The 24,977-nt window shown below is 41.0% G+C and overlaps 1 protein-coding gene across 1 annotated transcript in view; it reads right to left on the bottom strand.

Annotated features, from left to right (window-relative positions):
* Window positions 1–24,977, bottom strand: part of LOC149191859 (5'-3' exoribonuclease 3-like) — a 210,157-nt gene that overhangs the window by 130,266 nt on the left and 54,914 nt on the right. The gene's annotated exons all lie outside the window — the stretch shown is intronic.

Genomic DNA, 24,977 nt, shown 5'->3' with positions numbered 1-24,977 from the left:
TTACAGTAGTACCGTTACTAGTGATGAGAAGCAGCATCCTGAGCAGTTTGCACATTGTAGCCATTGGTGTTTACCAGGCGTCCTTGATACATGGAACGAGCTTCTGTATGTCACTTTGCTTTCCAAGGGTATAGGGAATTGATAATTCTTATTGATCCCTGAAGCTGGGCCAAATCTGGGACTTGGTTGGCCATAAGGAGGAAATCCTCTGCCTTGACTCGCTCGAGCAGTAAACATATCTCGCATTGCAAACCCATCCACAGGGCCCATCCAAGTCTGGCTTGAGCTTTCTTGGTCATCGCAAACATTAATTTGAACTTATTTCAGTAAAATGTGAAAGAAAAAAATCACAAAATTATGTTTATTCCTGTATTGGGTTATGATGGAAACAAAAATTTACTTGTTCGGTTGCTCTAGATTGAAGATTTCTGGAATAAGTTGTTATTCACTTGTATTCGTTACAGTATGGGTGTATGATGACTATCAACGTTTTGATTGGGCTGTTTTGCAAAATTTTTACCTTAGTTGTTGCGTTGACTTTACATGCTCACACATTTGAATGTGTTTGGTTAACATTTTTTTGTGTAGATTTTGGTTAAGTCTGGTTTTCTCTTTAGGAATAAGAGTTTTGTAGGGAGATTCTAGGTTTGGCAAATCTGCAGTTTCTTCTACTACTTGAGACTATGGACGACTCTGTTCCTCTGGGCTAGGTTTATATAGAATGAGGCATATTGGTGCTATGAATTTGAATAAAGTGCTCTGGTATTTTTCTAGGATTGACCAAAGGATAATGGAATATTTCATCAAATTGATCAAGAAAAGCACGGAAAGGATATTAGTAAGGATAGCAGAAATGAAATAAGACATTCAATGTGTTCCTTGTAATATAGATATAAATAAAACATCTAAAGAAAAGTAATTGCACAATGATCCAGTATGAGAAAACAAAGTTTTCCACAAACCAATTAACTCTTCTAGAAAAATTCAAAAATTCCAATTAAATAATCCTATCGGCCTCTCTTTGTACCTTTTGGGACAATTGCTAGTAATGTATCTCATATCATGAGTCATAATGTCATATACAATCAAATGAACCAAATAACTAATACCACTGATTTCCTCTGCCCCTCTTGCGAGAAAATGCAATAGCTTTCCCTCTAGATGTAGATGTCGTTGGAGTTGGCAGTGGACTCTGTTGTGCTCTAGAAGCTGAAGAACTAAGAGCTACAGGAGGTAGACTACGTCCTCTACTGGTGACAGGGGTAGCCTGGGTAGGTTGTGTCACCTCCTCATCCTGTTGATCCTCCTCCTCCTCCTCCTCCTCCTCCTCAAAAAATCGGCAAAAAAAATCAAGAATTTTTCCCAAAAAATCACGATTTTTTTCGTAATAATCTCGATAATTTCAAGTTATCGCGATTATTTCGCAATTTTTTGCAAATAAAGACCAAGACAATTTTTAAAAAATAATGTAATAATCGGGCGATAATATCGCCATTTTCAAAAAACCGCGATTTTTTGATATTATCGCGATTTTCGCAACACTGGAAATTAGATTGTTTGTCAATAAATTTTAAGGCTCTTTTTACCACTATTATGAAAGATTGACCAGTTGTATGTAAATAATGAGAAAAGAGGGTTAGATGGTGCAAGTCTATAAGCCTTTTGGCCTATAAGATGACCCTTTTGTTTGCCAAAAGTCCTTTTGGTAAGATGGTTCCCTGAACGAACAAGATTGTGGCCTAATTTCTCTGCAAAACCCAACAAAATTTAGTCCAAAAATCAAGTGATCAAATCAGAGGCCGAAGAAGGCAATTGAGGAAAGGCTAGGGCCAAGGAAGAGGGTTGCAAGGCTCTTCGAGGCTACGACTAAGGTCAGGGGCCTAGCTAAACCTGGGGTTCCAAGAGAGGCCACAAGGTCCTACGACAAACCCTAAAGGGTTGTCGTTTGGCATGAAGGAAGGTCGAGAGGCGTGTTATGGCTCACGATAGGGGCAGAAAGGCTACCGGAGAGCAAGAGAGGGAAAACAAGGGAAGGAGGAGGGATAGTGGAGGAGGAGGGAGGTAGGGCAGGCCAGCGATTAGGCCTTGGAGGGAAAAGGAGAGAAGAAGAGGTGCAGCAGCAGAGACAAGGATGGAGGTCGAGGGCCTTAGAGGCACCTCCAAGCCTCACGGCATGGGTAAAAGGGCTAGACGGCTAGGGAAAAAGGGTAAAAAGAGGGTTGCAGCTAGGTTGGAGGGTCAACATTGGACACAAAAAGCCCCCAAAAAATTACAAATTGTTGCCCAAAAAATGTATTTGCTTCAGATCTTCAATAATGCTCGATTTCATTGCAAAATCACTAAGTGTTAGCCTTGCAAGACAAATGGAAACTAAATCTTACCCTCAAGGGCCTAGATCTAGCTCAAAACCCCAGCAATTCTTCTTGAATGGCTTGGATCTCACTTGCACAAATGAAAAATAAAATACCCAAAACCCCATATATACAAAATTTAAAATAAAACCCCAAATCCCAAATTAGCTACAAAACAAGGGCTAGAGAATTTTATTTACAAGAATTATTCAACAAAATTAATTTACAAATATATACAAGTATACAATGCTTGGAAATTTTTTGAAGAATAATTTGTATGCCAATGACAATAGCTTGATGTATTTTAAAAGATAGATGTTAACCCCAGCCTTAGTGAAGTAAGAAACCCACATAAATTTCTTGAAGCCCAAACAAGGTCGGCCTATGCCCACAGTCTATGAACTTGGAGCCAAGGGCTAAGGAACTTGCAAACTCTATATATTTCTTAAGAAAAGATTGTTAGATCATACAATGAATCAAATCACCTAAGATAAGCCCAAAACTTACCAATAGAATGTTCCTATCATCTACAAATGAAATAACAATTCATAAAATATTGAAGCAAAATATAGGAAAGCACATACGCAGCACATACCACATATCAATGAGACAAAGACACCATGAACTTAACCCCACAATCTTTTTTTATGAATTTCAAACGTTCCCAACAAAACAGTGGCTTCACACCAGTGTTAGAAAATTACATCAAACTCAACATTGACAATAGTTTTATAGGTTTCAAGGACCGCTGCTACGAGCGCTGTGTTGAGCCGAGCATCAAGCTGAGACCTCGGCCCTGCGGCCGTCTGAGGGCTTCTGAGTGGTGCTCCTGGCAGATGATCACTCTGCAGGCTGAAAGAGCGCAGTGCTGAGCCGACTGCGAGCTGAGTCTTCGGCCCTGCGGCTGCCTGAGGATTTCCGTGTGGTGCAGCCAGATCGTCTTCCTGGCAGCCTAGATCGACCCTCTGCAGGCAGATCTGAGAGACGATGCCCGGAGAGATCTGGGGGAGCTAGTGCTGAGATCTCCCTCATGGAGTCTTCTTCGCCCTCCCCCGCTGAAGCAGAGGCCTTCTCAAATCTGCTGAACTCGCTGCCAAAAAAGAAAACTACAGAGGCGTCGAAATTTGTGAAACGACTTGACGATATTCCGGAGATCTCGCTCCCGCCTGAGAAACCGATCCAAGTTGCCCTTTCGCTGTCTGAACGGGCCTTGGTGGGACAGTTCACTGGCCTCTGGCCCTCCCCTAGATCCACTGAAAGCTGGGTCTCAAGGAACTGGGCACCTCTGATTTCGGGCAAAGTCACTTCTTACTTTCTGGGGAAGGGCTTCTTCCTATTCGAATTCTCAGAAAAGGAAGATAAGGATCTGATCTTCCGAAATGGACCCTACTTCATGGGGCCTCAAGGACTGTACCTCAATAAGTGGACGCCAGACTTTGATCCAGCAGTCGACGTGCCCTCTGTCGTGCCCGTGTGGGTTAGATTGCCTAACCTGCCAATGCATTGTTGGAATTGGGAATCCCTTAAGCACATCGGGAATACCCTGGGTAAATTCATTGACCGAGCTAACAGCAAAGATCAATATGATTGTGCGAGAATTTGTGTTGAAGTTGATCTTGAGGTTGGCCTGCCAGAGGCAATAAAGATCAGAGTAGGCAGTTGGACGCATCTCCAAAAGCTGGATTATGAACAGTTGTCGTTCAAATGCAGGAAGTGCCAGGTCTATGGCCACTTCGCCAGAGGATGCCCAAAAAACGCTGAAACAGAGAAAGGCAAAGAGGACGGGTGGATGCAGGTCAAAAGGACAAAAAGCAAAGCCCCAAAAACAGGAAATGCCAATGGGAAAGCAATACAAATGGGCTCTCAAAGGCCACACAGGGAAGAGCAAGGAAATAAATTCATACAACTCAGCTCAGCATCAGAGGAAGTCCATGAGATAGAGACACAAAAGGAAGAATCGGCCCAAAAAGAGCCCCCCCAGGAACCAAAGCAAACAGGAAGCAAAACAGACAGAATGGAAGATACACCCTCAGAAGAGGCTGAGGAAGTACAAGGTTCAGAGGATTCAGAAGAAGAAGGTGAGATAGGAGAAACACAAACCTCGGCCAGAAGATCGTTGAGGGGCAGAAAATCAACCCGTGAGAAAAGAGAGCAGGAGACATACAAAGACAAACTGCAAGGAAGCCAACCCACTCTCGAGAAACTCCTGGCTAAGACTCCGAAGATGAACAGAAATCCGCCTCAGAGCTCTAAAGGAGCTCTCCACTCCAAAAATAAGTAATGAGAATCGTCTCCTGGAATTGTAGGGGTATGGGGAGCAAAATCAAGGAAGAAGCAGTAAAAAGTTTGATAAGATCTGAATATCCTGACATACTCCTCATCCAGGAGACCAAAATGGAGGATAAGGCTTTCCTCCACATAGGCAAAAATCTCTGGAAAAAATGTGAAGAGCAAGCAGTCTCAGCAAGAGCTGCCTCAGGTGGTCTGAATACCCTCTGGGGGATTAATTATTTTTCCATGCTCAAATATTTTAGCCATGATGTCCAACTCTGAGGGACCATGCACTAAAATATTGTTTACATAAAATTTTACAAATCCAACCCTCAAAGGAGGAATACCCGTCTGTTATAGACCCTCATAACACTTACCCAATTCTGCAACTCAATATGATCTAGTAGACCAAGTGATCTATAATAAAATAGTTTAGCCAATTAGTTTAAATTATTCCCAAATCACTTTTACAATAGACTCTACTAAAACACTACGACTCACTTAAGACTTCAACGATAAATTCCACCCTAGCTTTGGGGTAAAGGCTGGAGGGAAAAACTTTACCAATCTTCCGTGTTCATAAACACAAATAATCAGTGAGACAAAAAACCTCCTAGGATGAAATCCGTCACCAAAATCATAAGTTTACCTAGGTTGTTACATAATTAACATACGTACTAGCATCATTTACATTATAATTTGCAGAAATTGGGTTTACAGTGACATAATAAACAGTCGGATGATGACTCTGAACCATGGAATTGTGACAAAATGTATGCAACAGTCAATATTAACGATACCTCCCCCTGGGAATCTAACCACCCAATGCCTCCAACACTGCAAAGACTATGGCTTTGACGACTGTAAGGTCACTGGGCTAACCATTAAAGAGGGTCTAAACTTCGCAAGCTACATGAGAAAGGTGGTCCTAGAGTCTTTCAACCAAGCTTATTCTTGGAGGTCAATTAACTAAATGCAAGGTTAATCCTAGGATGCAAATGCAAGGTGGGAGATTACTTTTAGTGAGATTTGTTAAATGTCTTAAGTGCTTAGAGACAAATCACAACGATATTCAATTTAAAACAATGAAGTACTTAAATTAATATGTAATTACAATCTTCACTAAAAGTGGAAATACTCAATGAAATAAGATAGAAGGGCACCAAAATGATGTCAAGGCCAAGATAGACAATTGCTCAATAAATATCCATAAATACAATGCTTCTCTCAACAATGCTAGAATGTCAATTAACAATAGAGTGCCAATGTGTCAATTTGATATACAAGATAGAGAGCTCAAACACAATTAGCAATTTTGGATTACCGCAAGAATACTCTTGTTAGGATTTATCAATTGACTTGATTAGCAAGAATGTAAACTTGAATACATATGACGAAGAGATATCAAAAGATCTGGAACCTAGCTCCCGAGCTCTGCATCCTGAGAAGCCCGCAACCTGCGGGAGCCGAGACTGCGTGCGCAGCTGCTCCCCTCGCGCCCTGAGACTGCGTAGGTGCCCCCGGGTAGATCTGCCTGGAACCTGCATGGGTCCTCGCGGAGGTTTCTTTCTGCGCCTGCGGGGATCCGCCGAGAGACCTTCTCCAGGCCGCGGCCGCCCTGGCTGGTGTTTTTTCTCCATGGAGGAGCCCTCTCCTCCTCCCCCTTCTGCAGCGGAAGCCTTCAAAGCCCTCCTAGCCTCTCTGCCCAAGAAGAAATGCTCGGAAGCCGCGAAATTTGTAAAAAGGTTGGAAGATATCCCGGAGATCGCCCTCCCGCCGGAAGGGCCGATCCAAGTAGCTCTCTCCCTGGCAGATCGGGCACTGGTAGGGCAGTTTACAGGACTCTGGCCTTCCCCGAAGACGACCGAAAACTGGGTTGCCAGAAACTGGGCACCTCTGATCCAAAACAAGGTAACCTCTTACTTCCTCGGGAGAGGCTACTTCTTGTTTGAATTCTCTGCAAAAGAAGACAAAGATCTAATTTTCAGGAATGGCCCCTACTTCATGGGCCCTCAAGGGCTGTACTTAAATAAATGGACTCCAGACTTCGATCCGGCGGTGGACGTGCCAACAGCAGTTCCGGTTTGGGTAAGGCTTCCCAACCTACCAGTTCACTGCTGGAACTAGGATTCGTTGAAGCACATTGGAAATACCCTGGGAAAATTCATAGACAAGGCCAACAGCAAGGATCAATACGACTGCGCCAGAATCTGTGTAGAGGTAGATCTGGAAGTCGGACTACCGGAAGCCGTCAAAATAGTGGTTGGTCCCTGGACCCATGTACAGAAACTGGATTATGAACAGCTGCCATTCAAGTGCCGGAAGTGCCATGTCTACGGGCATTTCGCAAGGGACTGCCCGTCCAAAGGAGGGGAAGAAAAAGGAAAGGAAGAGGGATGGAACCAGGCAAAGAGATCCAAAACCTCTCACAGGAAAAACACAAATGGCAGTGCCAAGAACCCGCAAGAGGGCATTGCTCAAAAGTCAGCCAGGGAAAACCAAGGTAACAAATTTGAAATCCTTGGATCTGAAGTCATGACCACGCAGGAAACAGAAGTGCCAAAGGAGATCTCTGCCTCAAAAGCTTCCCCCTCCATCAAAAATATACCAGAGGAGAAGGCCTCCGAAGAAGAAGGGGAAACCCAAGAGTCCGAAGATTCAGAGGAAGAAGGTGAAATTGGGGAATCCCAATCCTCTCCCAGAAGATCTACACGAGGGCGAAAGACGACAAAAGAAAAAAGAGAACAAGAAACTTACAAGGACAAACTCCAGGGTAGCCAGCCAACGCTAGAGAAGCTCCTTTCAAAAACCCCGAAGGTGACTAGAATTCAATCCCAGGGCTCTAAGGGAGCCCACCAAGGCAGAAATAAATAATGAAGTTTGGCTCCTGGAATTGTAGGGGGATGGGTACCTTAGCAAAGGAAGAAGCGATGAGCAGCTTAATAAGACTGGAATCCCCAGATATCCTCCTCATCCAGGAGACCAAGATGGAGGAATCAACCTTCCTCCAAGCAAGCCAGAAATGGTGGAAAAAGAATGGAGCGCATGCAGTATCGGCCCGGGGAGCGTCGGGAGGACTTGGGACGCTCTGGAACTCAAACAAGTTTTTACTAATCTCTGAATCCCTAAATACTCATTGGATCTTTTTAAAATTACAGCATCTAGAAACAAAGGAGATTATTTGTATTTTCAATGTGTATGCTCCTAACAATGCAGGTGAGAAAAAGAACTGTTGGGATTCCATCAAAAACCTAGCAGATCTAGAAAATTTGGGAAATATTATCATTGTCGGAGATCTAAATCTCACACTCCGAGCTTCAGAAAAAAGAGGAGGCAGCATAGTCAGGGATCCGGCAAGAGAATGGGCTGAAGATCTCATGCAAGAATGGGATTTGCTAGACATAAAACCAGTCACAGGCACGTTCACCTGGTCAAACAAGAGAATGGGGCCGGGATACATAGCAGCGCGACTGGATCGTTTTCTGGTTCAAAGCTCCTTCCTTCTCTTGGGGCTGGAGGCTAAAATGCGCATTCTCCAAAGTAGTGTCTCGGATCATAAGCCCATCTGTCTAGATCTGACTCCTTCTAAGGATCTAGGGCCTATACCGTTCAGGTTCAATTCCCTATGGACCAAAGAGGTAGATTTCATGCAAAAGATTAGAGAATGCTGGAGGGATACGGTCAAGGGATCTCCATTCTTTGTTTGGGAAGAAAAGTTGCGTAGGGTAAAAAAGATGCTAAAGGGCTGGATAAAAACCTTACCAAATCCTGCAATGGAAAGGAAAAAAATTCAAAAAGAGCTGGAAATTCAGCACCTTCATCTGGAAGTTGCCGACATCACCAAAGAAGAGCTAGACAAGGAATATCAGCTGCAGCAAAAATTCCATAGGGCATGCCTGGCAGAAGAGGAATATTGGAGGCTCAAGTCAAGGAGTCTATGGCTCAAGGCTGGAGACCGTAATTCCTCCTTTTTTCACAAGCAGGCCCAAGCTCGAAAATGTCGTAACAGTATTTCAGAAATAAAAAATGAGGAGAACACCTTAAAAGACTTCGTCAGCATCAAGAAGGCTGCATCAAAACACTTTGAAAAAATGTATTCTGAAGTTGAGGAGATCACCCAAAACGGCAATCTGCTAGACAATGTCCCCAAGCTCATCAACGCAAAGATGAACCAGATGCTAGAAGATAAAATCTCGACAACGGAAGTCAAAGAAGCGTTGTTTGCTATGGAACCCGACAAAGCTCCGGGCCCTGATGGATTTACTCCCAAGTTTCTACAAGTATGCTGGCAGATAGTGGAGAAGGATTTCATGAAAATGATAAATAAATCCCAAGAATGCAAGAAAATTGGGGGCTGTACAAACTCAGCCTTCCTCGCCCTTATCCCCAAAGAAAAAGGTGCTAACACCTTTAATAGATTCCGTCCAATATCACTTTGCAATGTTGGATACAAAGTGATCACTAAAGTCATAGCTAACAGATTGAAGAAAATTCTCCCAAAAGTCATCCCGGAGAACCAAGGAGGTTTTATCCAAGGCAGACAGTTGGTAGACAATTTTATTTTGGTCCAAGAGGCGATCCACTCGAGTCAGCGCCGCAAAGAACAAGGTATGGTTATTAAACTCGATCTAGCTAATGCATTTGATCGTGTGAGACATAAATTTCTGTTTGATGTTATGTGCAAACTGGGTTTTGGACAAAATTTCATTAAATGGATCAAAGCTTGTATCTCCGAACCCTGGATTGCCCCTCTTGTGAATGGCAGGGCTGCTGATTTCTTTAAAGCATCTAGAGGGCTGAGGCAGGGGTGCCCCCTGTCTCCTCTCCTCTTCGTGCTGCAAGCCTCTACCCTTAGTTTCCACTTAAACGGAAAACAGCAAGACCAAGAGATAGTTGGGCTATGCATAGCAAGAGGGACAAAAAGTATCAATCATGCCCTCTTTGTTGATGATACGCTGCTCCTGGGGGCTGCTTCTCAACGGATGGCAAGGAAATTCAAGGATGTTCTGGAAGACTACTGCCAAGCTTCAGGCAGTGAATTAAACAGGGGGAAGTGTCATACTTATTGCTGGAACGTCCCGGCAGTTGTTGCTAGTGACATAGCCAGATGCCTGGGATTTGTTGCTTCAGCCTCTTGGAATTCTTTCAAATACCTCGGGCTCCCTATCTTTCACAAGAGAGCTACAAGCAAGGACTGGCTCCCTCAAATTGAAAAAATCAGAGCCAAAATGCAGGCCTGGGGGTCAACATGGCTCAACTTGGCCGGGAAATCAGTGCTAATTAAATCAGTGTTGAGCAGTTTGCCTCTCTTTCAATTTTCTGTTCTGTTGGCACCAATGGGCATCATAAAAAGCATAGAGGAGCTAATCAGAAAATTCCTTTGGAAAGGAGGAAAGAATAATGAGAAAAGGCTCTCTTTAGTAAACTGGGAAACAGTCTCAAGGCCGTTACAAGAAGGAGGACTAAATTTTAAGGATCTAAACACCCAAAATTTAGCAATGGGAGCTAAACTAATCTGGAAGATTATAGCGCCAAAGCCTGGTTGGGTTCAGTTGGTGCTGTGGAAGAAATACTTCAGAGGCCAGAGACTCAGGTGTTTGGAACAGCAAAAAGAGCACTTCAGAACTCCTCTCAGCAACCTAATCTCCAAAGTCGGGCCTCTTATAAGAGAGAACGCCTATTGGATTCCCGAGAACGGTAAACACATCAAAATTTGGGAGGATAACATCATGAACAGACCTCCTCTTTCGAACTCAAGCCTAAGCAGAGAGCTGAAAACGTGGATGGATGAGGCCAACGTTAAAACGCTATGGGATATTTCGATCTGGCATGATGATAGTTGGGCAGGCTGGAAATCAGATGTCCCAGCTACGTGGATGCCAGATTATGCCACGCTGCTTCAGCTACTTCATGGAGCAGCCCCCACGCATGCAAAAAAGAAGGATACGAGAGGATGGGGAGAAAAACAGTTTGGTTATTCGGTATCGCAAGGCTACATCAAACTCAGGGAGAGACCCCACGTTCCACCAAATCCAGCGCCTTGGAACAGCATTTGGAATTTCCCCACTATCCCAAAGATTGACTTCTTCTGTTGGCTGTTATGCCACCAAAAAATATTAACAGAAGATAGATTACAGAAAAGGGGCTTCCATGGCCCATCAAGATGCGTCCTTTGCAAAGAAAATTCCGAAACGGCTGGTCATATTTCGCTGAATTGCAAATTCACAGTCCAAGTCTGGCAGGAGCTCCTCGGAACGTGGAATTCGATGCTCATCCTTCCCCTAGCTGTCCCGAATTTGTTCGAAGGATGGTTGGCAAGATACCCAGGCTCAAGTCCAAAAAACAAGATTGTCAAACTTGCTTGGACTGCCTTGCCTAAATTTATTAGTTGGCATATCTGGTTGGAGAGGAACAGAAGGATCTTCAGAGGTAAGGATCAGAATTACAAAGTAGTAGCAAATACAGTTAAGGGGCAGTTAAATGAATGGCTGAGTGACAAAAAGGATGATACAAATCTAAGCCAAGATGACAGAGAATTCGGAGCAGCTCTCAATCTTAGCTTCCAAAAGTCGATGACACCTCTCAGATGCCTGAAAGATTGGCAAATAAGGAAAAACGGGACAGAGTTCCAAGCTTGGTTATCCAATAAAGGCCTTCCCTCTCTGTTCTTTGACGGGGCAGCTAAGGGGAATCCAGGAAGAGCCGGAGCTGGAGGCATAATTATAAACCCAAAAGATTTTTCCACACACAGATTTGCATGGGGTCTAGGCCACACCACTAGTATCCAAGCTGAAGTCATGGCACTGTTCCAAGGGATCAAAATGCTTAAGGCCCTGGGACACACAGAAGCAACTGTACTGGGAGATTCACAAGTCATTATCAATGCTATGTTGTCCAAAACAAATCTGGTAGATCTCCGGCTGGCGAGGACAATCTCAAGAATTAAAGGTATGATCAAATCCCTGAAGCTGGAATTTTTCCATGTCCTGAGAAACAACAATAAAGAAGCAGATGAAGAAGCAAATAAAGCAGCCCAGTTGGATGCTGGAACCATTCTCAGAGACAGTGAAGTCTCTTGGGACCCAATCCCTTAAAAATCGCTATGTTCTATCGCCTTTTGATGAAGCAGTTCGTCTGTATACATAAGCTTGGGGAATCAGCTGGAAAAGATCAAGAAAAAAATTGTAAAAAAATGAAATTCATAAATGAGTGTGCCAGGTTCAGCTAGTTGGAGACAGTTCAAGAAACCAGTCTCAGCTATTGTAATCGAATCTATGGCATTTTGCCAACCAGTTAATGAAAGACTCATAGCCATTTCTGTTAAAAAAAAAAGAATGTAAACTTAGATATGAAGCTCTCTTTCAATACACAATATTAGTTTGCTTATTACCAAAATAGATCCACAAGAAAACCAATAGCTATATAGTCACTTAGAACCAATGTCACAATGATGTTATCTATCAATGAGATAAAAAAGCATTAATCCACAATATGTTCTTTAGAGCAATAAGCCAATAATCGCCAATTCAATTAGCCTTTTTTAGATCCACAACACATGCCAATTATATTCCTAATGAAGAGCACTTGTATGCAAATTGCAAAGATGCCAAAAGATAAATGCAAATGCAAAATTAACAAGACAGTAATGAACCTTTGACCAAATTCTACGCCCAAATCACTTAAACAATGAATGCTCATGAATTAGATTTAATCCTTAGTTACTTTTAGAGCCTTTAATGCGATTTATTACAGATGCAACCTTGTATTCAGAGGTCTGCAAATTTAGATCAGACTTTGAAATTATTATATCAGCCCTTATAAGGATGCAAGATGTCAAGAATGAGCATCAAAGCAAGAGACCTTCCAATGACTGCCAATTAGTTTTATGACCACTTATAAGCTATATATCAGACTTATAACATTCGAATCGGACCTTGAAAGAGCATATATCAGGCCTATATCAACTCAGAAAACCAGTGATTCAGTCCTCCAAAAGGCCAACAAGGTGTCAAACAATTAATGCCAAATGAGCTCCAATGATTAGTTAATGAAATTAAGTGATTGTTTAATGATCTTTGGTCACTTTTAATGTTTTTTATTAGTGTTATGGGACTGAATAGATGGCTGTAGCAAATCAGAGAAGACAATGAGGGATAGAGAAGCAAACCAAGAGGCCTAGGGGCCTAGATGAGGGCTAGAAGGCTGGTGATGACTCCCACCTCCTGCGCCCACAATGTTAGCAAGAGAAACAGCTGCAAAACAAGATGTTAGTCCACTAAAACAATGCAAAAATCAGAGATAACTGAATATAGGGCTAGGGCAATGCTACAAGGCTAGCAAAACCCCAACATTAGGGCTAGAAGAGGCCAAAATGGGGCTACAAGGCCAAAGAAAGGCGATGATGGAGGCAGCAAGGGCTAGAAGGCCTTGGGTGAGGGAAACAAGCCCACAACGGTTGACGTCTAGCCCTAGGAGGCTGGCGCGGGTCAAGGAAAAACCTCTAGAGGGAGAGTTGCTAAGGGAATGGACCTTTGGGGCCTACGGCAAGGGCACAAAAGGAGGCCGAGGGAACTAAAGGCCTTCTAGAAGCCATGCCAAAGGCAGAGGAGGGAGGTTGAGGGCTTGGAGATGCAGCCCAAGGTGGCGGCCAAGGAAAAAGAGAGGGTCGAGGTCCCTTGGAGGGTGCCAAGGCATGCGGCAAGACAAAAAGAGGGAGGAGAGAACTAGAAAGGCCCTCTGGGGTTGACGGTTAGCTAGAAAGAGGTCACCGACTAGGCTTATAAGCCTTAAAGAATTTCCAAAGCCCTGCGATTACATAAAAATGCCAATAATTACTTCCTTAGGGCCTCAAAATGTTGGACATATTCCCTTCTTCAGTTGGACGATGAGCTTCTGGAAGTTGAGGAGGCTAGGTCTTACCCTCAAGGGCCTAAATCAACCTTCCTTGCTTGGATGAATAGCCCATAAATAATTTGTTGCTTCAAACCCTTGAGCTATCACCTGAACAAATGAATAAAATATTTCCAAACCCCAAATACATATATAAAATTTCAAAACCCAATATCTACAAAATAAAACAAGGGTTACAAATAATTTAAAAGTATTTACAATATTTACAAATTAAATTTACAAGCTCTCATTAGCAAATTAATTATTTTTTAGCCCACGATCAAATAATGTTTTGAAAATCTTTTTTAAATTAATTGCAATGCATGAATCATTTTTAAAGATAGATCGGCCAAAACCCTTCTGCAAAATTATTTACTACAATGAAAGCTTAGAGCCCAAACAAGGTTGGCTCTTACCCACAGTCTGTGAACTTGGAGCCCAAGGGCTAAAGTACCTATAAATCTCTATAATTTCTCAAGATAAAACTGTTAGATCATATAGTGAATCAGATCACCTATGTAACTTGTATCAATAGAATGTTTTTATCACCAACAAATGAAACAATGGTTTAAAAATTATTTAGCACAATATAGGATAAACACATAGCTAACACATACCATAGATCAGCAGATAGAAGAACACCATGAACTGAACCTCAAAGTCTTTCTATTATGATAAAAAAATGTTCCCAGCAAAGCAGTAGCTTAATACCAGTGTTACAAAATTACCTCATCCAAAGATGGGAAATAGAAGCTAAATGGCTTCCTTATATAGAGAAAACCCCTCCAAGTGGAAAATAATGGCTAGTTGGCTTGATCCTCGTCAAAATAATCTCAACCATCGAAAATAACTTGATCATTTTTTCATTTCTAAGTTGCAGGAAACATTGGAGAAGGGTCTGTTTCCGGCCGGAAATGAAACGGAAATGAGGAAACTCATACCGTACGGCTTGGAAACTCGTTTCCGACCGTATTGGCCCGTTTCTCGAGGAGGAAACGTGGCCAGTACGGCCGGAAACGCGTTTCCAGGCCGTACGGTGGAGTTTCCTCTTCTAACTTGACTTTTTCTTGTATTTTTTTTATTTTTTCGCTTCTAATTTTTTATTGGGTGACTAAAATATCTTCTGGATGCTTCTAGATGCCTCTCAAGTTATAAAAAAGAGGATTTTTTTAGTGGGGCAGCCTAATGTTCAAGCCTATGGCCCTAGTGTTGATATGCAGTTCATGGTAATGTTAAATTCTTAAAGTAAAAGTGACATTCTCCTTTATTTTTCATTTTCATCCTTTTACTTAAATTTTTAACATTACCATGAAATGACTCAAGATGTTTGACACTGGTTTCGCCCTCAATGGATTCCATATGGAGAAAGTAGAATTTTAGATTTCACTCAAAATCCAGCAGAGTTATCTGTTTTTCAGGATTTCAGGATTGGCGGGATTGCAATGTTTCCATTAGATTTTGTCATGTACTAGGGTATGGAACTTGTATTTAATCAAGAGAACCAAGCCCTCTATGCAGGGGAGACTCCCAATAATCAAGAGCATGTAGGGTACTAGGGTATGGAACTTGTATTTAATCAAGAGCACTAAGGTCGTTCGACTATGTAGGAGGAGACTCCCAATCAAGCACGAGACAAGAAATTAGAAATTTCTCGTGGCTGATTTTGGATATTGCTATTTTCATTATGTGATCATTCATGAGTAAATGTGATGTAAATTTAGAGACTTACAGTTTATGCATTGAAAATTGACAATTTAATCATAATGTAATAAATTAGAATGTATCATATATGCTTTATGATTGCACATATTTCTTAAATGTCCTAATATATATATATATATATATATATATATATATATATTGTGTTTCCCCATTTCCAAAATTTGGGGGGGTCACGTTTCGTACCGGTGCCCATTTCGGAAACTCGTACCTGTTTCCCTGTTTCATGCAACTTAGTTTCATTTCCACTGTCGAATTTCTATTTTTGAGGAAAAATCCGAATTTCTATTAAAAACCATTTTTAAATAATCCAAAAATTAATATTTTGGATTAATTTCCTCGAAAATTTGACTTTCACTTAACCACCAACGTCCTAGGGCTCAAATTTTCTTAAAATATCCATTTTTCCCTTAGGAGAGGACCTCCAAAATTTGACTTCTTTTTGTCCCACGAATTTTTTATTATTTTCCACTTCGAGAGAAATCAATTTCTCTATAATTATTTTTTCTCAAAATTAATTAATTTATTGGCTTAAGATTTTAATTTAATTTAGCCAAAAAAATTAATTAATTGACTCTAGAGGGGATTTAATCATTTTTCCGCCCTCAAATATTTTAGCCACGGTGTCTCACTACGAAGGACCATGCACTAAAATATTTTTACATCAAAATATTACAATTAATTCAACCATTATTAGGAGAAATACACATTTAGACATAAACCCTCACTAATTTACCCAATTTTCGGACACAATATGATCCAGTATGAAACCAAGTGTTTCTAATAAAATAATTTAGCCATGGTGTCTGACTGCGAGGAAACATGCACTAAAATTATTCCTAAACACACTTTTACAACAGGCTCTATAAAACACTAGGACTCACCTAAGATCTTGTCAACGAATTCCACCCTAGCTTTGGGGTTATAACTGGAAGAAAAAACTTTGTCGATTAGATGTGTTTACAAACACACATAATTCGGGGAGGTTAAAGAACTTCCTAGGATGAAATCCTTTGCCAAAATCAAAGGCTTACCTAAGTGTTGTTACATAATTAAATGGTCATACTAGCATCATTTACAATAAACCTTGCAGAAATTGGGTTTACAATAATAACTTCATGCTGGCAAATGACTTTGATCTTTGAAAAAATTTCTTCACTTCCTTGTACAATTCTTTCTCGGACTGTTGACAAAATTGTGGATAACAGGTTTGCCTTCATAATGTATATTTGTTCACTTGATCTACTTGTATTTATTATTGAAAATGCATATTTTAAATGCTAGAGTAAAAAGAAAAATTATTTATAATCAAAGTCTCATTGTGATTTTTTAAAGAAGAAAATTTGAATTTTTGAAATATCATTTTTTGCTCCAAAACTAACAAGTCATCTTTCCTCCAAGTCAAGTCGACCCTGGCAAGAAACACACCAATTCGGCCAACATAGAATACTATATAAAAGCAGTTCAACCTCCTCCACTTGGGCATTCACATTCTCTCACATGACACTGTATGCACAAGAGAGCGAAGAACAAGAAGGGCAAATAAAAGGACGAATTCTCTCTTGCAACTCGTACATGTGGATTGGCTATTCTCTCTCTGGTTCGTTGTTTTTTCTGGGCATTTTGTTGCAGGGGGCAAAATTTTGGGCAACTGTAGGGCCAAAATTTATGGGTGACTGGGCAACTGCAAGAGGGCCAAAATTCTAGGTCAAGACAAGCAGAACAAGTTGTTGGATCAGATTAGGTGGCTTGACTTGGAGGAAAGACCAAGGTTTGACCATAGGTCTAGGTGTCTCTTGTTTAATAAGAAGAATTTCTCTATTGAAAAGGTTGTTTGGTTTCCTCTTGTTGGGTTTTTAATGGGTAAATCTTGTCTTCTTTTATGTATTGTGATCTCTATTGTTCTACTGTTCTTTATGGTTGAATTTCTTAAGTATAGTTGTTTAATGATATACTAGAATAATTTTAATTATCTACATCAAAAGTAATTATCATAATTTCATAAATATTGTGCTAATCTCTATTGCACTTAGAAATAAACACACTTCTCATTAAAGACACACTCTCTATGGCCCCACCGAGACAGTTTAAAGCAGGCTCACATAGAGATGAACCACCTGCCTATATGACAAAAGAGGATCTACCAACTGTGCCATCTTTATGAGGTTGGGACATATGAGCACTTCATATTTTGTTGCCCCATTTATTACGAGGATTATGGGACATAAGAGATCTAGACCCTATCCATTTTCTTTCAGTTCTAGAACCAAAGATCTCTATCCCTTTACATGTAGAAGGCCCTCAACCTTCATGCCCACATACTCGAACATTCTTTAAACCAAATCCTACTCAACAGATTATTGCCTTTCTTTTACTCAACAGATTACATTCTCCATACCTTCAAAAGCCTATTTTTCCTCTCGAGACACTGATGACATTTTTGTCATTGACAACATCTTCTTCCATCAACTAGGGTAAATGATAAATCTAATAACTTTTCATTCTCAATATCTACAACAACATACTTTTGCTACAGAGCTACTGATGGTAGTTTTTCGTTGACAACATCTTCCTTGGGCACAGTTGAATACAACAATTTTTCCTCCAACCTGACATTAGTGAATCGCGATTCAACCCTTTCTTTCTTTTGCAGTAACATTGTCACCGGTTGCCTCAGCAAATAATGATATAAATCATTTTCTCTTATTATTCGTATGAGACCCAATTATCGAATTCGAAACAACATAAGGCTTCAATGCCTTTTCACTAGTCATGTCGATTAGTGCTCCCTTAAGCCTTCGACTACTTGTTCTCTCAATTCAATTGAACAACTCATCAGACCTTGGAGAAAGACAAGAAGAACAAGCTAAAGAGCTTTGGGGAGACAAAAGCCAAGAATTAGTATAGGCTCACCTTTTCTCTTTCTCTGTTCCTTATCTCTTGTTGTTGAACAGCATCATGAACTACTTTAACATATCATGGAAGAATTTCTTTAGGTAGGAACCCTATGACACATCCTAATTGTTAAAATTGGCAACTAGGGCCAAATTCCACCTTAGGACAGCTCATATGATGGAGATGATTATTGCATTGGATCAGTGTTGCACGAAGCGCCCCCCCCCCCCCCGGTTCCAAGCCCCGAAGCGCGTCCCGTACGGAAGCGCCTAGGAAGCTTGGCCAGAAGCGGCGCTTCCGAATTCGGAAGCGCCGCTTCGGCTTTTTTAGCCGCTTCCTGGAAATTTGGAAGCGTTGTACGGAAGCGCCGAAGCGCGCTTCGTACAGCGCTTCGGGCGTCGGAAGCGTGGCGCTTCGGAGGAGGAAGCGTACGCTTCCCAGACGCTTCCGTACGCTTCCCAGACGCTTTCGTACGCTTCCCAGACGCTTCCGTACGCTTCCCAGACGCTTCCGTACGCTTCCCAGACGCTTTCGTACGCTTCCCAGACGCTTCCGTACGCTTCCAAAAAAGCTTACGGAAAAGCGTTTAGAAAATCGTTTTTTTTTTCAATTTTATGTGAGTTTGCTTGTTGGGGGTGGGTCCACCTTGGGTTAGGGTGACGAATGAAGGCAAAAAAAATATAAATATAGCAGATGCTCCCTCATGGTAATGTTAAATTCTTAAAGTAAAAGTGACATTCTCCTTTATTTTTCATTTTCATCCTTTTACTTAAATTTTTAACATTATCATGAAATGATTCAGGATGTTTGAGAGTGGTTCCAGCCTCATTGGACTTCATATGGAGAAAATAGAATTTCATATCCTATTTAAAATTTAGCAGACTTAACAGTTTTCAGGTATTCAAGATCAATGGGATTGTGGCATTTCATTAGATTATATCAAGTATGAAGGTATGTGATTAGCATTTAATCAAGAGCACCAAGCCCTATATGTACCCTGATGTTGGTGGTGTTAATTGTTGAACTCCTTTGTCACGCGGCACGCCCTTAGCAAAAAATTACCTTTCAATCAAGTCAAAATCATCGATCAAACATGTGAAGCTTTTTCTACCATATTGTAAGTCTTGAATTAGGTAGTTTGATCAAAATTGGGCAATGTTGACTAATATCCCTAGACAATCGAGGTAGAGGCAAAGGCTAGACAAGAGGAGAAGAATCTAGATTCTAGATCATTAATGTACAATGGATGTTATATCTATCTTGATTTATGCAAAAATATGCATGTTTTCATGTCTTCTACAATTAATTTGGTATTTGGGATGTTTGTTTTGAGTATAAATGCAAAAAAATATAAAAAATATATATATATATATATATATAGCAGACGCTTCCGCGGACGCTTCGCTTCCTAGATTTTTGGAAAATGACGCTTCGGCGTCCCCGCTTCCAAAAATCGCTTCCGCTTCGTGCAACATTGCATTGGATTCCTCTTTTCGAGAGGTCCAATTTTGATATAAAGATCATCTCATTCTGACAAGTAGAAATGGGATTTTGAATTTATTCTCTCTCAAGCACAAATTGTCATGGTCGGCCTCAGTCAAATGTAGCTTCATAAGCCCAACAAATGTGTCTCCTCACCCTCAACAAAGTGTATAAATAAGAGTGACCTTTCTCCTCATTTGGACATCACATATCTCTCTCTCTCCTCTCTTGATTGGTTCGTACAGCTTGGAGGCAGCCTTCTCTACTTCGCACATGTGAAAGGAGGACAAATTTCTGAGTTAGTTTGTTGGCCAAAAATTTCAAGAAACAGGACAGCATTGACCAGCGTTGACTTCATTCTTGTGGGCAGAATTTTGATTTTTGTAGGCCGCACTCATTGGCACAAAAATTGAGGTGATTGGACAGTTTGACTGGTTTGACTTCAGCGTTGACTTCAGATTTGACTGCCGAATTTACAGCAGTGTTTTCTCTCCTTTGACTGGTTTAACCGAACTATTTTTGGCTGGCTTTGACCCTCTTGGAAGGCCAAATTTATCTGCTATTGACCGAGCTGCTTGGAGGACGTTTTGGAGCTGCTTTGACCACTGTTGACTTTCTGGTTAGGGCTGCATTCGACTGTTGTTGACTGCTGATTTGACAGGGCTGTTTTGGGCAAGTTAATTTGATATTTGTACTCTCTCTCTCCACTGAACTGTTGAAGAATAATAAGAAGATTTGATCAACGGGTTTCCCCACATTGGGGTTTTTCCCTGGCATCCGCCACATCTTGTGTCTCTTGTCTTGGCTTGTCTTCTGCACATGTTTTTATGTTCTATCTACATTTACTGTCAATGTGTTTAAGTTAATGCGATTGCTACTGGAAATAATTGGAAATTGTCATTGGGCTGACAAGGAACGTTGAAGTAAATTGTTTTAAAGCATAGAGCATACCATTGTTATCTAAGATTAACACTAATGCTTCCCAGAAGGACTGAACAGTTGCAGAATATGGATCTGTCAACATAACAATCAGTGTTGTAACCAGGTTCGGAGATTCATCAAGTCTAGTTTACTATTCTTAAAGAATAAATTTGACAAGCATGAAGAGCCCCTTCTAACAAAAGCCCAAGTGTCTCCCAAACTTTTTAGAAGCTCTGCTATCAAAGAGTAAAGACCTTCTTCATCAATAACAATAACAATAGTTTCTGCTACTTTCTTAGCCAAGGTAGCCATCTCCTGATCATCATCGCCCATAGCCTCTATTAGAGGTGGTAAAATTATTCCAAGGTGAGATTAAGACCAGACCTAGCAACATCTGCTAATGCGCCAAGAGCATGAACATTGAATGCAGACAGAGGTGGATGCACCAGCTCTGGTAACATATGTGGAAGAACTATTGCAATTCTGACACTTAGTATTGATGATAACACCCTTTGTCCCTGTTTTCGAACAAGCTCTCCAAGATCCCTACCTGCAACCTGTCATCTTTCTGATGAAGCTGAAGCCAATAAAGTGATAAAATTATTCATTAAAACTAGTATTATTTCCTTCAGTGTCTTAGAATTATTGGCAACAACAGTCTCCCAAACATGCAATGCAGCCTGTCAAATTGTCAAGCTCACATCAGATCGAACCATATAAACTGCTGCAAGAACTTCATTACACTTTTCTCTTGCAAGAACATCAATAATAACACGACCTTGAGCTTCATTGCTTGCACCTACATATCACTTCCACCATGTATAATTGTTTTTTTGGATGTCCCTACAACCTTAAAGAGAAGATCACACAAAAGTTCTACAAAACTCTGACAAATGTGCCAACTATCATTGAATATACCATCTTCAACAGTTGAGAGTAAGAGTGGTAATGATACCATGCCATAGTGCTCAACTAAAACATGATCAACACTCAAAGCAGCATCACACATGGATTCATTCTCATCTGTAAGGCCATCTAGTATTGCTGGCAATACACGGGGCAAATAATTGTGAAGGTGGGCCCCAAATACCTCGAAAGGTACTTAAAAAGAGTGATGTGGCCATCTCGAACAGATGCCTTTTGATGAGAACAATTTCAAAGGATATTTGGAAGAACCAGCTCAATGTGTTCCTTACCTAGTGCAGCTAGCACCTCACTCAAGCCCTGTGCAGCTCTTGATCACTCAACATTGATATTATCTGATTTCAGAGTCTCCAATAACCAAGGCACCATATCTGGGAAGTTCTCTTCACCCATGCCCCTTGTGAGTAACCCAAGAGTTCTAGTTGCAACAATACGTACTTATGGTATAGGGACTACAAGAACCTTCTTCACTTTAAGAAGCATCAAGCTTATATATGGTAGCAAATCCTTTGGCTTTGTTACTAAAGAACACATGTTTCCAACAATCTGGGCTGCTTTCTTTTTAGTATCTGCACTCCTTTCTCTGAGACCATGGTGGACTATATGCACCAATAATGCTAGCAATGGAGCATCAATAGTATTGACAAACGTTGTTCGCAAAAGAATGTCAAGGGAATGCTTTGTGTATTCATTGGGATCTGAGATACTCGACAGTAATGTTGAACCTAGTGCAGATATTTTTAAGGTTCTTGATGCCACTGCCACCAGACATAAACTCTGTTACAATTCACAAATCAAGCAGCCTTGTGTAAGCACCAATAAACTGAACCACATTCTTATGCCAAACATTCCTCATAATGAACACTTCTTGGGAAAATTCACACTGCAAATTTGCATCTAAATGTACTTAAGAACTTTAATAGCAACCTCTTTACCACAATAAGTGCCTCCATACAAGTCATAATAAGAACCAGATACCACTTTATAATCAAATTTCAACGACTTGCTATCAATCTCCCAATCATCTGTTCTCTCGTTTAGTATTCTCACTAATGTATCTGTGTTGTTGATTTCTTTATCAGGCAATGAAATAGAAAGCTTCTGACTACCATCATGAACCAGCAGTGATGTTGAATGATGTGGCTGAAAATGCCAGGCCACTTTTGCAACCACTAATGGTTATTATATTATCTGCTAATTGCTATACTGGCTCAACTCCTCCAAGTTGCAATAAGTTTTTGTGATAAGTGCTTAATGGCGCAGATACTCTATCTGCATCTTGCTTTTGTTCAACAGGCGCAACCTCTCCAAATTTGTCCTTGGTAGTTTGACCACATTTTTTATCTTCAACCATTGAAACAACAAGAGTTGTCTCCCTTGAATCTGCAACATGAACTAATTCTTTGTAGCTCAGTGTAGTGTCATTGTTGGACATAGAATTTTGAACATATTTTTCTAATAAAGTTTGACAGAAAGTAGATATTGCATGCACCCCACTGGTTTCATACAGGATAGCTTCTTTATTGCTAGGATTATGTTCAACAGTTGTCCTGGTAAGGTTGATTTCTGTTGACTTTCTAGGTGCAATAGATATTAGCACAGTATTTCTAAAACTCTAATAATTACTTTTGATTTAGATCTTCTTTTAACTTATTCCAATATTTCATTCAACAATTATACTTCAGAAATTCAACCATAAAGAACAATAAAACAGTAAAGATCACAATGCACAAAAGCAGACAAGATTTACCCTGGAAAATCCCACAACAAGAAAAAAATCTAACCACCTTTTCAATATAGAAATTCTTCTTGTTCAACGAGACACACACCTACACCTATGGTCAAACCTGGTCTTTCCCTCCAAGTCAAATCACCCAATCTAATCTAGAAACTTTCTCTGACTGTCTGACCCAGAATTTTGGCCCTCCAGCAACTACCAAGTCACCCTAGAAATTTCAGCCTTTTAACAACTGCCTAGTGCCCCAGAAAATTTCGGCCACTTGCAACAGAATGCCGAGAAAGATGCCAACCACAAAGAGAATAGCCAATCCACACGTGTGAGATGAAAGAGAGAGAAAAGAGAGAGAGAGAGAGAATTCATCCTTCTATTTGTCCTATTCGTCCTTCATGTCCTTCGCTTGCTTGCCCAAAAACTGTCTTGTGTGTGAGAAATGCAAATTGCCCAAGTGGAGGAGGTCGAACTGCATTTATATAGTGATCTGCCTATGCCGAATGGGTGTGTCTCCTGCCATGGCCGACTTGACTCAGAGCGAAGCCGACTTGTCACACTTTGGAGCCAAAAATTACATTTCAAAAATTCAAATTTTCATCTTTTAAAAGTGGCAATGGGACTTGACTCAAAAAAAAATGACTCTAGCATTTATAAATATGCTTTACAATGATAAATACAAATACAAGTGACCAAATATACATTATGGAGACCAGCCATAGTTACAAATTCAACACTCCCTCTTAACTTGGGAGTTATTCACAATCACTGTCATAGGTGTTCTCAAGTTGATAAATTTCTCTAAGGAAAAGGTTATCCATCATCATCAATCATCAGCATTTGCTAGTGGCCACATATGTGGTGGTACCAAACCCATGGCAATGTCATCAGCATATCATGACTCACTCTCCTAGTGATCGGTCCTCAAATCCCATGGCCTCTCCCTAGGCCAAATATGCTAAGACCCTCAACTAGCAAGCACTCACTTACCCTTCCTGATGAGCACTTTGAGCCAAGACCTCACTCAACCCCTTCCTAGTTGGTGATCAGGTCTAGATGCTGAAAGGACCTCACCCCACACTACGTGGTGTGTGATCAAGGTCCAGGATCTCACTACACCCCTCCATGGTGTGTGATCAAGGTCCAGGATCTCACTACACCCCTCCCTGGTGTGTGATCGGATCCAGATACTGAAGGACCTCACTACATCCTCCCTGATGTGTGATTAGGTTCAACAACTGATAAAGCTCACTACACCCTTTTGGTGTGTGATTGGGCCTCAGGCCTCACTACACCCTTCTAATGTGTGATTGGGTTCACTCAACCCTGCCTATAGAGCACTCTAGGCCTCTCGAACCCATTCTCCCTACCGGGGGAATGTCCATCCATGCTACAAACATATCAACACTCCCTCTCAACAAGAGGGTTAATCTCCACGAACCCCGGCTTGTCTTTGAGGTACATGAACTTGTCTCTAGGCAACGGCTTCGTCAGAACATCAGTTGCTTGCTCATCGGTGGAGATGTATTGGAGCTTTATCGCTCTCCTCTGCATCATGTCACAAATGTATCGACACTTGATCTCTATATGTTTTGACCTATCATGGAACATGAGATTCTCTTAGAGCTTCACACAGATTTGATTATCACAATGTATCAGTGTTGGTTCCAACTCTTGGTCGAACAATCTTGCAAACAACTTCTGAAGGCACATACTGCTTCGGTACGAGCCTCATTGGCTGCGATGTACTCCACTTCTGTAGTGTTGAGTGCAACCGACCTTTGCATCCTGCTCAT

This window comes from Pinus tabuliformis, chromosome 2_2 (genome assembly GCF_031772625.1).
Source record: "Pinus tabuliformis cultivar Carrire ecotype Pingquan chromosome 2_2, CPIR1, whole genome shotgun sequence".
In the NCBI taxonomy this organism is placed as follows: Eukaryota; Viridiplantae; Streptophyta; class Pinopsida; order Pinales; family Pinaceae; genus Pinus; species Pinus tabuliformis.
The sequence above is the reverse complement of the archived record's forward strand: the minus strand, read 5'-3'. Positions and strand labels throughout refer to the sequence as shown.